Genomic DNA, 17,378 nt, shown 5'->3' on the forward strand with positions numbered 1-17,378 from the left:
ACAATCGATGTAATTAACGATTCGCGTAACTTCACCAGTTGTAATTATGATTACCACTTGAAGTTCGCAAAAAGGCGCTTGCGATAAACCTAAAAGTGTAAATGCCCGAGGGCAGATTACTGCAGAAACTTGTTTTCAAGCTGGACGTGACAGAATTGATGTGTACTATACTCACAGGTCAAAGAGAGAGAGAGAGCACGCCCGACAAAGGGTCTCTGACAGACAAAGGCCCGATGATTTTTTTTTTGACATGACTAACAATGAGTTTAATTATTCATTAAACAATTATTTTATAATACACACAATATTAATTTTTATTCTAATATTTTACACGCACACTCAAATAAAATAATTCCACGGCGACGAGTCACCAGGTTGATTTTATTTTATTCGGCCTCGTGAGCATCCACAAGGTCTTTAGAATTAAACTATTCTACACAATTTGTTAATTTATTTTATTACAAATAAAGATCTTAATTTATTGATTAATAAAATAATATAATAAATCCACGGCGAACGAATGTCACCAGGTATATTATTTTATCTGTGGACTTCGTCAGCAACCACAAAGTCACACAAAACCAGTAATCAAAATAAATTCAATTACCTTGTTTTATTTGTAGCTTAACAATATATAACCTTCAACAAACCAAATGCACCGAATGCAACAAATAAATAAACCAGATAACATACTTGATAATTGGTCCGAGAAGGTAACAGGCAGAAATGCCACGTTTTGATTTAATTGTAATTATTTTTCTTATAACTTTATCCGGCCCTTCTACCACAACCAGCACACTGAGCGAGTCTAGCTTCCCTGTAGGCTAGTTATTGGTGGTTATTTGTTTCATTTATTATTGTTTTCGGTGATTGGGTTTAATTGTTGTTATTTTGTGTCCTTTAAGTATGAATGTGATAAGCCTTTTTCGAGTTTTAGGGCGAATTGAAAACTCATGATTTTAACGTAAGCCTTTTTGGAGTTTTAAGGCGAATTGAAAACTTCCCGTTACAAATTATAATATAAATTGTTTTAAATTTAATAAACAACTTCTTGTATAACTAAGGTAAAAGCTGACGAAATAAATAAACCGAATAACATTCTTGATAATTAGTCCGAGAAGGTAACACGCAAAAATGCCACGATTACAAATATCTCTTAATATTATTATTATTGTTATTATTTACAGCGATCCATTCGTGAACTCACACATACACGTTTATGTGTGATGATGGTCTAACCATCACATACACATTATGTAGCGGGAATATAATAATTATTATTATTATAATAAGATAACCATATAACGTGATCATTAGTCCGTCGTTGGAAATTCAAACAGAGTTTCACCAGGACTTAACGTCTGATACCTAGAGAGCCTTTACGAGAGATCCAAACGATGTCGAGAGAACCAGTAGTGAACCAAGAGAGCCAGTTAAGAGAAGGTAGTGATCAGTTCGAGAGCCAGACAAGTTGTGTCGTCTAACGAAGACGTTCTGTGCTCAGCTGCTGTGAGCTTTAACCCCACTCAGGTAGCACTCTCCACCTATCGCCCCCGGACATGCGCAGCACGCTTTCCTAGCCCGCAGTTCGATAGGTTTACGATCAGGCTTCGTACGCAGCCTTCGGTGAGTTCGTCTCTTCGACGGAGGAGTGGAAGCCATTGCCAAGACGTTTACGTACCAAGTCACGTTATAAACATCGAATAGGCGCCCCACTCGCCGTCATGTATAACTGACCTGGCCCTCCACAGAGCCTCTAGCACTATGTTCCTTTAATTATTAATAACTAACTCCTATTAGTTATTAACAATGCAGGCGATAACAAATATATAATAAGAACTCATTACTCTATAACAAGCTCTTTTAATAATTATTTATTTCGAGAACCCACGAAATAATAAATTTCGTTACATCGTTCAGTACTCGAAACAGGTGAAGATTTTGAAGCTCATAGAGCATCAGGATTTTTCTGTAATTTTTTTGGTTACACTATCAAGAAAAATACCCCCCAGCCGCATCGATTTCAGTTCATAAAGATGACAGTTCTGATATAGTAAGAATCAGTGTGGCAATCAAGAAATACACACGTTCTTTGAGACCAATAAAAAGTGTGTGAATTTCCAAAATAATGTGTAAATCTTAAATCATCGATAATACAGGGCCCTAAATCTAGTGCTATTGGATGGACAAAATAAAAAGTATGGTGAATAGTTTATGTATGTGTATGCTATTTATATGTGGCTGTGTGTTTTTGACAGATTATTTATTTATTTTGTGTTGTTCAGTGTTGTTATTCTGCTATCACATGACAAATATAAAAACAATATACAGATAATACTCGATTAATGAAGATTAAGGAAGCATTGAAAACTTTAAATATTTTTTACCTAGAAAGTAATAATTAATGTGTACGTTTTTTTGTTTTGGTTTTTTTTTTAAGGGATTACCTCGGCCAGTCACTAATAATAAGAATGCTTTGAAATTTTCATAGAAGATTCTTGAAATACTGATACATTTTATGTAATTTTTTGGTAATTGTTTGGAAGCTCGTTATTTTTTTATTAATTTTCAAAGTTGACAACTTTTAACATGGGCTCTTATAGAGAATACGATTTTTGTCAAAAAAAAGTCCATTAAAATACCGATATCTTTAATCGAAATAATGACATCGTGAAAAAAAAACTATTGGGTTATAAAGTGAGACAAAACAAAGCGTATGGAAAAAAAATTAAAGAGGTTTGGAGTTTAGTTTTTTTATAATTAATAATTAAAGTATGAAAATAATTCATCTAATCGAGCAGTATATATGACGTCTACTATATTCTAATGTACGCTTGGCAACACCGAATAGTGATCCGCCATGTTGTGGCGCGTAGGTTTAAAAACGTCAGTAATCCCATATTGATACACACATACTGCCACAGCAGCTATATCATACACTAACACAACCGCACTCTCAGTACAACCAACTGTTTTTTTTTTTGCGGTGTTTCACGATTTACACATTTTTTTTTAACTATTGAATAAATGTTTGAAAGAATAAAAAGTTGATCAATTATATTTCAGGGATTAATGATATTAGGTTATTATACAATAATTATTTCAAAAAACTATTGTTTTATCAAAAAAAAAAAATAAAAAATTCATCTTTTTGAGGTTGGCAATGGCTCTCGGACCAATGTATTAAACATAGGCTTTATCCCCTCTCCGATACCCCAAAATTTGGCCGAGGTAATCCCTTAAATTGTGTTTTCTATTGCTTGTCAGTCGTCATTGATTTTTGATTTCAATTTGATTTGATCTGATTTTATATATTGATTATTAATTGAATTAATTTTTTTTTTTTTTCACGATTTGACTTGTACTGTTTTATTTTTTATTGAATCAAGTTTAATAATTTATTTCATTATTTTTATTTGTTTTATTATTATTTTTTCTTTTAATAATTTATTTTTTTCACATATTTTGACCATTCAATTCTTATTTTATTTCAGTCATATTGAATTTATTATTTTCAAATTTTTTTTTCGGAGTTTTTTTTAGTTATGCGAATGCTTTTTTTTTGTTCTTTCTTTCAAACTATACTATACTGTGTTGCATGCAACGTTTCATGTGGCGTTGCCTTTCCTATACGTATACTGTGTTGCATGCAACGTTTTGTGTGGCGTTGCCTATGCTATATGTATAGTGTGTTGCATGCAACATTTCATGTGGCGTTGCTTATTGATCCAGGAAAGATCCCTTTTAAATAAACATTTTGAAATATTTGGTTCCATTTTTATAAAAAAATTATTATAACTAAATTCGACCCTTCTGATTTCAATAAAAATATTTAAAAAATTCTATCCCCCCGGGAAAGGGTTAAAAAAAATTAATTAAAAATAAAATAATTGATTCCGCGATCCCTGTTAGAATTAGATAAAAATGTTCCAAATAAAAGTTGTAGAGAATAATATTTTAGGGGGGGGTAAGTCAATTCTTTTCGCGACGCATAATTATTTTTGGGGGAAAAGGGGTGGTTATTTCGCGAAAATCTCCTGCAATGGAATTAAAGTACTACAATTAGAGAAAATTTTCCCGTTTTTATTTTATTTTTCCGTCGATTATTGAGAAAGTTATTCGATATTTCTCCGATCAAAATATTTTTTTTTCTATTCTTTTCGCGACGCATAATTACTTTTGGTGGAAAAGGGGTAGTTATTTCGCGAAAATGCTGTATATCAAAATTAATGTACTACAATTAAAGAAAATTTTCCCGTTTTTATTTTTTTTTTCCGTCCATTATTAAAAAAGTTATTGTGATTTCTCCGGCAAAAACATTTTATTTTCAATTCTTTTCGCGACGCGTAATTTTTTTTGGAGATTATTATAAAATAGATAAATTTTTGTGTTTTGCCTAATAAACAATTAATAACTTAAAATTATCAAATTTATACACTTTTTTCTAGTTGTTAAATTGTTTAAACAATTCAATCTTGGGATATTTACAAAAAAAAAAATTGTTATATATAGTATACAATATGTAGATTATTATAAAATGAATAGATTTTTGTGTATTGCCTTTATAACAATGAATATTTACATAAACGCAAATTGAAAAAAAAACTTGATAATTCAAAGATTTTTATTTGTTTATGGAATCATTAATTGTTTATTAGGCAAAACACAGAAATTTATCTATTTTATAATAATCTACACATTTTCTACTATATATTACAATTTTTTTTTTCGCGAAAAAACCACCCCTTTTTCCCCAAAAAAATTACGCGTCGCGAAAAAAATTGAAAATAAAATATTTTTGCCGGAGAAATCACGAATAAGTTTTTTAATAATGGACGGAAAAAAAAAATAAAAACGGGAAAATTTTCTTTAATTGTAGTACATCAATTTTGATATACAGCATTTTCGCGAAATAACTACCCCTTTTCCACCAAAAGTAATTACGCGTCGCGAAAAGAATAGAAAAAAAAATATTTTGATCGGAGAAATATCGAATAACTTTCTCAATAATCGACGGAAAAATAAAATAAAAACGTGAAAATTTTCTTTAATTGTAGTACTTTAATTTCTTTGTAGGACATTTTCGCGAAATAACCACCCCTTTTCCCCCAAAAATAATTATGCGTCGCGAAAAGAATTGAAAATAAAAATATTTTTGTCCGTGAAATATCGAATAACTCTTCAAATAATTGACCGAAAAATAAAATAAAAACGGGAAAATTTCCTTTAATTGTAGTACTTCAATTTCGTTGTAGGGCATTTTCACGAAAAAACCACTCCTTTTCCCCCAAAAATAATTACGGACCGCGAGAAAATAGAAATAGCAATTTTATTATGCACATACGATAGTCTATTCAATTTATAATATGACGAAAAAAAAATTTTCAAAATCGATGCATTTTTGAATGGTCGGGCTATTTGTTAAGATTCTTTTTTTATTAACAATTGCTTTTGTTGTTAGTCCGAGCCGACGACGCGAGAATTGAGAGAATTGATAGAAATCGAATTTAAAAGTTTATGTCACTAATACTTTCATGGTGCGTGTAAATACAACAGCTGTGCGTGTGTGTGTGCGTCGAGTCGGGTACAGTCGAGTAGCATCGGGTAACGTCGGGTCAAAATAAAACTATCTCTTTTTTTTTATATATCTATCGCGGTCGCGCAGGAGAGTTTTGGGTGGGGACTCGTGAGGGGAAACGCGTTAATCAAAAAATATAAAACTTTAAAAATTAATTACGCGAAAACGGATGGTTAAAAATAAAAAACTTATTCGACTTACCCCCCCCCCTAAAATATTATTCTCTACAACTTTTATTTGGAACATTTTTATCTAATTCTAACAGGGATCGCGGAATCAATTATTTTATTTTTAATTAATTTTTTTTAACCCTTTCCCGGGGGGATAGAATTTTTTTGATATTTTTATTGAAATCAGAAGGGTCGAATTTAGTTATAATAATTTTTTTATAAAAATGAAACCAAATTTTTTAAAATGTTCATTTAAAAGGGATCTTTCCTGGATCATATGCTATTTCCGTCCCCGATTCCCGTCTCTGACTTCCGTCCCCGATTTTCGTGACGAATTTTTTTTTCAACTAGCCTCCAAAAAAAAGTTTCACTTCAAAAATATATCATTTGAATCAAGTGCAACAGAAGTTTTAGGTCAAGCATCAAGTGAAGAAGGTGAAGGCAGCTTCATGATAGATGAACTATTTTCAGAGACTGATGAATCTTCATTAAATGAAGATATTGATAATTTGTCATATGAGAAGAAAAAGCCAAACCAAAAAAATAAGAATCAAGAAAAAGAAAATGCAGTACCAAAATACTCCAATGACAATATAAAAAAAAATAATTATTATAAAATTAAATGTAAATGCCAAGAAAAAATTGAGTTGGACTCAACCTTTGATATTGAAACTTTGGTAATGCCAGAAAATCCAAAAACTAAAGGTAGTCTTGCTAAATCTAAAAATTGAAAAAAAATAATTAAAATATTGGCTTTTGACGAAAAACCTAAACAAGAACGTAAAATAATAACACTTGATTCAATTTTTGGTAAAACAATCTGTCAAAATTTAATTACTGGCACACTACGTATTACGATCAAAGAATTACCTCGTAAAGCATTATCTCTTCCAGATTGTATTGCAGATAATGATGATTATTTAAACATGATTGAACCATATTTTAAATTAAAAAAAGAGGCTATCGATGCAGTGTACGACATAATCAATGACGTACAATTTAAAGTAAACTCTGCACTTGAAGCACTAAATTTGTGCTTTCAAGCTTTTTGGGCACTTGATTGTGGTTATCCAGAGCGTGCCAGTTCTCTCTGGAAATTTTTGCAAATTGGTGGTGACCGAATTGGTCTCAATGACACCTGTCAACAAGATATAATAGCTACGGTCAAGACTATAGACTTAAAAGTAAAGAAAGTTGGTAATTTGTAGTGTTACGTACCAAGCTATTTATCTATCTATGAATTAACAAAAAAAAAGAAAGAATGTTTAACTACTAATATTCTTCGTGTTAATCATGTAAATTCATCTGGATGGTCGCCTATCCAAACGGTAAAATAAAGTCGAAGCGAAGAAAAACAACACCCCGGAGAAATGTCACAGTCACTAAATTTTATAGGATTGGGGATGGTTAAATAATATCGGAAATAATAATTATCATCAAGATAAATTTATGTATTATAACTTCACTAAAATTAGTTTATTTTTATTTATTTATTCAATAAATTAATTTTATTTATTATTTTATATAATTTGATTTTAAATTTCAATAACAAAATGATTTCAATTATTTAAATGATTTGTTTACAACAAAAGTCAACGCGAGAGGAAGCTCTTTGAAATAATAAAATTCCCATAAAATTTATAATTAAAAGAAGGGATAATTAAAAGTGGGAATATCTTTGACCAATCATATTTTATGGTTCCCAGGTTCGTCAGCGTTTATAATTTGCTTAGGTACTAGTTAGCAATTTTTGTTACTTTCAATGGATGTAAAATATCGAGTTGCTGAGGTGACTTTGAACTACGTCTTTGAAAAATAAAAATTGAAGTAAAAATAATATTAAAAAAAGTATAAAAAATATTAAAAAATGTAAATGTTGCTAAAAATAAAAATTAATTATGAGAAATAAAAAAGAAAAATTTATGTGCTACGCGATATTTTATTATTCCATGAATTCAACAAAAATTATTTATTTATTTATTATTTCAATTAATGAATTACCAATACATAACAGTAAACATGAGTCGTTTGTTTAATTTTTTTGAATAATATAACAACAAAAAATTTGAAAAGTGTTTTTACAAATTTTTTGTTTTGATTAAACAAATTTTGTTCGTTAATTTTATAACTTTTATTTGTAAGATTAACTGTTAGCATGTAATGGAAATTTAATTTAAATATAAGGGTAATATTTGTGATGATTTTTCACTTGAAACTGTTGCATACAAAAGTATTTGTTTAATTATCAAGGGTATTGGTGGTAGACCTCATCCAACAAAAAATTTACTTAGTTTTTATTTGTAAGTCTATTACATGTGGTTCAGTCAATAATAATAGTAATCTTGGTTGTGCAAGAAGTTTCAATTCTTACGATTCATTTCGTAAGCACGTAAGTAGATTACATTCTGTAGAATGTCAAACCAATACAATACATACAAATTTGATAGCCCCTTCAATTGATGTTTTGCCTACTATTTCATTGAATAAAAATTTGTTTAAATAATCCAAAAACGATAGTACCATACCTTCACCTGATGATTCATCATTAAGTATAAATAAAGATGTTGAAGTTGTATCAGTCTTGCCAGCTGATAAGCTTGATGAAGTTCAACATACTTTAGAACCACGACAAGAAATAACATTCCAAAACTAAGATCAATTATCTAATATACAAGTAAAACCTACACTTTTATTTGCATCAAAGTTGCACAGTTATGCTGATATTTCTCGAGCTCGAAAAGCGGAATTATAAAAAATACCGATATCTTATGGAATTTTGTCTAACCTTGAAAAAAGAAAATATAATTTATCTATGTTGGTTGACAATATTTTCAAACAAAATACATCACAATTTTCAGAAATTAAAAATGAATAGAGTTGTTTTAAAAAATTCGAACAATATGAAACTTTTATTAGGCTGATACAATATGCTTTGGGGCAACGCCAAGAGTTTGTATGTGAAGGAGAGGTTTCAGTCTTTAAATTGGTCCCTATCACAGCAGAGTTTATTCCGATGCGAAAAGTGTTAAAAAAATTTTTCGAGATCCCGACAATTTTAGAAAAAACTTTGAATTACATGAATTTCTTATCTTATAAAAAAAATATCAGTAACTTTCTTAATGGTCATCTTTGGCAGGATATTATTAAGAAATCAGGGAACAAAACTTTACTACCGGTAATTTTATATTATGACGATTACGAGAATATTAATCCACTCGGAAGTCATGCAGGGATTGCTAAGTGTGTGACTATTTATTTATGTATTGCCACTTTGCCACCACAATTGTCATCAAAAGTAACGAATATATTTTTGTTTATTTTATTCAATACTCTTGATCGAAAATATTCTGAAGATTCTATAGTTTTTTTAAAAGCTATGGATGAGCTTAAATATTTTAAGGAAGAAGGTATTAAAATCCAACTTCATAATAATACAAAAAAAATATACTTTAAACTAACTTTAATATTAGGAAATAATCTTGGCCTACATTCAATATTTGGTTTGGTTAAGAGTTTCAAAGCAACATTCTTCTGCAGATTTTGTTATACAACAAAACAAAATATTCAAAATGTCTATGATGAATGTGATTGTGTATTAAAAACACCAGAAAGTTATGAAGTTGATTTGTCTAAAAATAATTTTAAACTTACTGGTATTCATAAACCATGTAATTTTAATCAATGTTCCGATTTTTATATAATGATGCACAATTCCTGAGGAAAATGACCACTGGCAGCTACTAATTGAGTTAAACAAGCTTGTTGGAAAATAAATAAGTCCTCATTTTCGTCTCGATGATGATGTTTTTCTTCAAGAACAAATTGCTGAATATTTACAACTTTTACAAAAATTATGTCCCGATAGTTTTAAACCCAAACATCACTTCCTCATTCATTATCCAACTGTTTTAACTAACTGTGGACCATCATGGAAATTTAGTTCTATGAGATTTGAGGCAAAACATCAGCATGGTAAAAAAACATCTAAAGCTACAGTATCTCGTGTAAATATATGTCGATATATCGCTATAAAGCATCAGTTGTCTCTTAATCATCGATTCCTTGTAAATAATGAATCAAATAATAAAAATTGATGAAAAAATTTTATTATCGAAAATAAAAAATATAAAAGACTTTTAACATTTATTACCACCAGATTTAACACAAACAACTGTTTGTTGTACAAAATAAATAAACTTTCAATGACATAGATATCTCTTGATTCTCTTGTAATGATACCAACTGACGATGGTCCTGCATTTTTATTTGTTAAAGAAATATTTCTTTCGGTCGGAGAAAATTTTTTTCTGATAGGCAAGTTATTAAAACATGCAGTTTTTGATGAGCATATGCAACCCTATGAAGTTTTATCCCAAGAATATGATTGGGCTGGCTTTCATAATACTTAATTACAAGGAATTTGTAAAACTAAAATGATTCGCATTTTCAATGGAAAACCATATATGGTCAAAAACTGGGGGTATTGAATATTTAATTATATATCATAATTTATAGTTATTATTGAATAAATAGTATTTAAATATTAATTTAATAGCTGATAAATTTTATTGTTGGTTATTGATATGCTGAACTTTAAAGTAAGACTATGATGTTAAAGTTTATTTATTTTTACGTGAAGTTAATATACTAAATTTCACACATTCTAATCACACATTCACACATATACACAGCAGACCTGTTGATGATGCTGGTGGTGGCTGATGCAATATATTTTCTTCTTTCTTGATGATGATAATTTTCCTTTTCATATCACTGGCCAGTATTATTGTTTTTTTTATTGAATTTACTTTTTATTTACACAAGTTTAAATATATTGTTTCACTTTCATAATTTTATTTTATTGTTTGTAATATGCATTGGAAATTGTTTCTTAATATATATATATATTTCATGCGCGACCATTCTGAAGTAATATCAGTTGGATTAGACATTAAACAAGTAATTAACAATATTATGTAATGGCGTTGTGTTATTAAAAAATATAGTTATTAAACTTGAAATATATTATGTGATGAAAAGTAAAAGAAAAATATAAATTTTACACATCATATAAGTAAAATCAACAAGGTATGCTCGACTGCATGGTCGCGCATGAAATATATATATATTAATAAACAATTTCCAATGCATATTACAATCAATAAAATAAAGTTATGAAAGTGAAGCAATATATTTAAACTTGTGTAAATAAAAAGTAAATTCAATAAAAAAAAGAATAATACTGGCCAGTGAAATGAAAAGGAAAATTATCATCATCAAGAAAGAAGAAAATATATTGCATCAGCCACCACCAGCATTATCAACAGGTCTGCTGTGTATATGTGTGAATGTGTGATTAGAATGTGTGAAAATTAGTATATTAACTTCACGTAAAAATAAATAAACTTTAACATCATTATTTTAATATTTAAACATATAAATTTGTGTATCTTGTTTTATTTATTTAAAACATAACCTGGACTACATTTATTTAATTTTTAAATTTAGTCTTTTACGACTGGCTCCCAACTAGAGGCTCGGAATATATGTATGAATGTTTGTAGGTGTTAATATAGTAAGAATTAATATTAGATAATACTGGCGGAACAAATTTCACCACGGCGCACTCGCCAGGCGCAGAAACGTCCCATAGAAACAACACGAGGTTTGATAAATAAGAAAAGAAAAACATTAAATAATAGTTTGAATGAAAGTTCTATTAAAAATTATAGAAAAGATAATGAACATGTTGATAAACCAACAAGCATCAGTAGAAAATGATAATTTTGGTGAAGGACAGGGGGCGTGGCCAAGACAGCCAAGACATAATATTCCACTCCCGGATACATCCAAACCACCACCTCTTGCGCACACACAAAATAATGTACCAAGTAATCACATTAATAATATACCAATCAATATAGTACAAAAACACATGTATAATAATAATTATCATGATGTAATTGATAAAATAAATCAGGAAATAAGGAGGGATAATGATAGTGATAATAATAATAAATTAGAATTTACAAGATTATTGGTCAAGGTTGGGGAAAGTTATTTATATGCTTTGGTTGACACAGGTAGTGAAGTGACAGCTATTTCAGAGGCTATATATAAACAATTACCAAAAGAAAATATTTTAGGTGAATTACCCGTGGTAAATACACAAATTGTCATGGCTATAAATAAATTCAAAACACCAGTTAAAAAACAAATATATCTAAAATTTAAAATAAATAATATTGAAATGTTTAACACGGTATTGGTGATTCCCTATTTCAATCAGGATATGCTATTGGGTAAAGATTGGTGTATGAATAACAAAATTATCATAAATTATAATATTAATAAAATTATGTTAAATAATACGTGTATGAATGAGCACATCCAAGGAAATGAAAATAATATTAGTCATATGAGTAGTGTACCTAATAGAGTTCTGGATCAGAGGGAGGTCGAAAAAAAGGTAGATCGGCGAGGGGACAGGGGACTGCAACTCGGTCGGTAAAACAGAGATGGTAAAGAAATTTTTCATTTGAATTCCCAGTTGTTGATAATGCAGAGATGGTAAAGAAATTTGTCATTTGATGGTGTGAAATCCTCAATTGTCATGCGTCGGTAATACAGATTTGGAAAAATTTTGTCATTTTAAAGTGCAATTTCTCATGTCCCATGTCGTATGTCTTAGATCTTATGTCCCATATATCATTGATGGTGTAAATACCCAATTGTCATGCGTCAGTAATACAGACTTGACCGGAAAAAATAAATTTTGTTATTTTAACATGCAATGTATCGTGTCCCATGTCCTGGGGCATAGCTCAAGTCTCAAACCCCATGTCTCATGTCCTATATACATATATATTTTTTAATTAGATGTTGCTGTAACTAGGAATTAAAATGAAAATTAAAAGAAAATTTATTGTATTTTCGGATGACACATGAAACTTTCATCACGGTCGGTAATGAAGATTCCTTCTTTACCGACTGATGGTAAAGTAGATTTGACCAAGTTTCGGGAGTCAGCCAAATATGTAATAAAATTTTTTTAGAAATTTTAAAAAAATTTTTGGAAATTTTCCAAAAACATTCTCCATTTTATATTGACTTCTGAAAATTTTTTCTTGTCAGCAATAAATTTACTCGAAATATTAATTTTTTATTATTATTATTCATTCATTTTTCAATACTATCATAGGATTGTAAGCTGACGTCATCATTCAGTTTTTTAACTTGAATATCAATTCAACATGAAATTAGAAAAAAATGATTCTCGTAGAATGTATTCAAAGATAAAAAAATGAAGAGTCATCAAAAAAGTAATGTCAACTATATTTTTTATTTTTCTAAAATAATATAAATCACGTCCAACGTGAAGACAATGATTTGAACGGGGCATCGAAACATGATCCATGACGTACAGCAAGCACGCGCGGTCATTGTAGATCCGTTGTCTTAATCATGCATCGCTTTTTATTTTTTGCTTACTTTGCACATTTTTATTTTTCTTTTCAAGACAAATGTATTGTTCTTTTTATTTATTAAATATATTTTATGTTGATTGCACGGTAAATTATTCATCTTTCATTAGTCAGTGGTCAGTTGATCTCGCGGCAACTACTTCCTCCTGATTATTAAAAAAATTATATATTTAAAAATGTATTCTATCGAAAGGTGTGAGAAGCTTGTTAACATTTTAAGTGCGGGTTATTCATCTGCAAATACTATTGAAAATATTGATCGATGGATCAAATGGGGTAGTGTAAATGTAAAACTATTGAATAGATTTTTGAAAAATTCAGCTGATTCAGTCGGTTTAAAAAGAAGAATACAACTAGTCGTAGTTAGACTTACAACTATAGTTGAAAAGCTGCAAGTGAAAAGAGAAAAGACATTACATCATGGTGCTGGTATGAGTACTCATCATGATGAACCAACATTGCATGACAGAGTAAAATGGAATGACTTGAAGAATATTTTTAAAGGAAATATCATAACTGGAAGTGTAACAAATCTTTATCATATAGGAATTGAAAATTTTTTGAGAGATGCTCAAACTGTTGTCAGCAAAAAACTAAAAGCTTTTTTGAAAAAAAAAATTAATCTCAAGATCAATTCATGTTTACATTGTGAATATGAAGTTTTAAAAGATGATACAGAAGTGAGAGAAATCAAATCTTTTATTACAAAAAATGCTATTATACTTCCAACAACAGACCTGGATGAGTGGTTTAATGAACATTTTTTCGATCCATTATTAAAGAAAATTAAGGAGTTTAATCTTGGTATTTCCAGCTGGAGCTTGAAAAAAATTCAGAGCATTATCTTCACTGTATGCAAATATCAACCGTTGCGTGGTGGTGATTCTACGTTTGTTGAAATGCCTGATGACATCAAAAAAAAAAGAGCAGTTTTGAATATAGAAAATAGAGATAATTTTTGTTTTTTGTGGTGTGTGACTGCAGCTTTACATCCTGCACAAGAAAATGTGTGTCGTGTTGCATCATATCCACATTTTAGTACAGTGTTATCATATGATGGAATATCTTTTCCAATGAAGCTGCGAGACATACCAAAATTTGAAAAACTCTACGCAAAAATATTTACGCAATTGTTTCAAATAATCCGAAAAAAAGTATTATTGCTCCTATATTTTTGAGTGATAATATTTGTGACAGTCAAACGATTCATCTGTTGGCAGTCGATAAAAACGGAAATGATAATAAAAAAAAAAATGTTACCAATACTAATGACAGTATTTTTGATGATGAATGTTTTTCGGCTGACGACGATGATGATGATGATGGTGACGATGACGACAATAAAATGGAAGTTGATGACGAATATGAAAATTATGTTCAAAAGCAGAAAAAAGGAAAAAAAATTTTCCATTTTGCATTAATTAAAAATTTATCACGTCTCGTCAGTTCATAAGCCAGACAAGGTAATGGTCGTTTATACATATGTGACAGATGTCTAAATCATTTCTCGTCAGAGCTTTATTTGAACAGACATTTGGCTGACTGTTGTCAAATTAATCATGCACGGATGATTATGCCAAGAAAAGATGCCAATATACTGAAATTTAAAAATCATCGGTATAGAGAACTTGTACCTTTTGTCGTCTATGCTGATTTGGATTGTATTTTAAAACCGATTGATGATACCGACTCTGAAGAACATATTCCACACAGTGCTGCGTACTATGTTAAATGTACCTATGATAATACATTATCATTCTATAGAATGAATCGTAGTGAGAATTGTATTGAATGGTTCATTGGAGAATTGGAAAAATTAGCTCACCAGGTCAATGATGTACACTAAACCATACCAATGGAAAATTGACTGTGCAACAGGAGCATGAATTTCAAAATGCCACAATTTGTCATATATGTGAGGAGATTTTCATGGAGCAAGACGTTAAGCACCATGATCACGATCATTTCAGCGGATCATATCGAGGTCCAGCTCATGCTAGATGTAATATTAACTATACAAAGTCTCACAACGTACCTGTCGTTATGCACAATTTATCAGGATACGACTAACACTTTTTAATACAAGATCTTTGCAAGGCATTCGATGGTCGCATACATATATTACCAATAAACAAAGAAAAATACATTTCATTCACGAAAAAAGTGGATAATACTGTTGTAAGTTTAAGATTCATCGACTCATTTAGATTTATGTCTAGTAGTATTGATAGATTATCATCTGATTTGAGCAATGATCAAAAAATTATAACACGTAGTGAATGCAATAGTGAATACTTTGATTTATTGTGTAGAAAAGGAGTATTTCCATACGAATATATTGACTCATGGGAAAAATTAGCTGAAACAACTCTACCACCAAAAAAAGACTTTTTCTCAAAATTAAATAATTCCGATATATCAGATGCAGACTATGAACATGCCAAAAATATTTGGGAAAAATTTCAAATAAATACATTGGGTGAATATTCTGATTTATATTTGAAAACTGATGTGCTTTTGTTGGCAGATATTTTTGAAAATTTTCGTTTGAGCTGTTTATCAACATACAGTCTAGATGCACTCCATTATTTTACTGCACTAGGTCTAGCATTTGATGCAATGTTAAAATATACAGGTGTGGAACTTGAACTTTTGACAGACCCAGCAATGCATCTTTTCATTGAGAAAGGAATTCGAGGTGGTGTTGCACAATGTATGAACCGATACGCAAAAGCCGACAACCGATATATGGGTGATAAATATAATCCAGAAGAAGAAGAATCATACATCATGTATTTTGATGTAAATAATTTATATGGTGCTGGCATGAGTCAATATTTGCCTTATGGAGGTTTCCAATGGGAAGACAATTTAAATATTGATGTGACAAATATATCTGATGAAGCTGAAATTGGATATATATTAGAGGTTGATTTAGAATATCCAAAAAATTTGCATCATTACCACAAAGATTTACCATTATGTCCAGAACATTTTACAGCACCAGATTCAAAACAATCAAAACTAATGACAACTCTCCATGACAAGAAAAATTATGTGATACACTATAGAAATTTAAAACTATATTTGGGGCTTGGCATGAAGTTGAACAAAATTCATCGAGTATTAAAATTTAAACAAAGCTCATGGCTGAAAAAATATATAGATCTTAATATGCGTCAGCAAGCAACCACTGATTTTGGTAAAAATTTTTTCAAATTAATGAACAACAGTGTATATGGAAAAACAATGCAAAATGTGAGAAAGGAAAAAGATGTGAAATTGGTGACAAAATGGGAAGGTCGCTATGGAGCAAAATCACTGATAGCGAAACCAAATTTTCACAGTTGTTCAATCTACAAAGATGACATTGCAATTATTGAAATGTCAAGAGTTAAAATAATTTTTAATAAACCAATTTATTCAGGGTTTACAATATTAGATCTATCAAAAATTTGGATTTATGATTTTTACTACAATTATATTAAAAAAAAATTCAAAGATGATGAGGCCAAAGCACTTTACATGGATACTGATTCACTCATTTTAAATTTCAAAGTTCCTGATATTTATGAAAAAATGAAGGAAAATTTAGAAAGATTTGACACATCAGATTATCCACCAAATAATATTTATAATATGCCAAGAGTCAACAAAAAAGTTATTGGTCTTATGAAAGACGAAAATAATGGTAAAATTATGACTGAGTTTGCTGGCTTGAGAGCCAAATTATATAGTTATAAAGTTATAAACATTGATGATGATAAAACTTACAAAAAAGCAAAAGGTGTAAAAGGTTCGGTTTTGAAAGACATAAATTTTGATAATTATATGTCCTGCCTTTTGAATCATCAAATATTGAAAAAAAATCAACATTCAATCAGAAGTAAAGATCATCAAGTAAGAACAATTGTACAAAGTAAAGTTGCACTCAGCTGGGCTGATGATAAACGAGCTCTTGATCAAAATGGTGGAACTGATACCTTACTTTGGGGCTATGACCCCGAATAATCATAAATAAAAAATATATTTATTATAAATAATAGTTATAATATATATAAAAATGCAAAGTAAGCACATCTTTTGTTTGATTTGAAGTGCTGACGTTTTATTTTCTAAATTATTTTATAAACAAAAATGGAAATA

This window comes from Aphidius gifuensis, linkage group LG3, assembly GCF_014905175.1.
Source record: "Aphidius gifuensis isolate YNYX2018 linkage group LG3, ASM1490517v1, whole genome shotgun sequence".
NCBI lineage: Eukaryota > Metazoa > Arthropoda > Insecta > Hymenoptera > Braconidae > Aphidius > Aphidius gifuensis.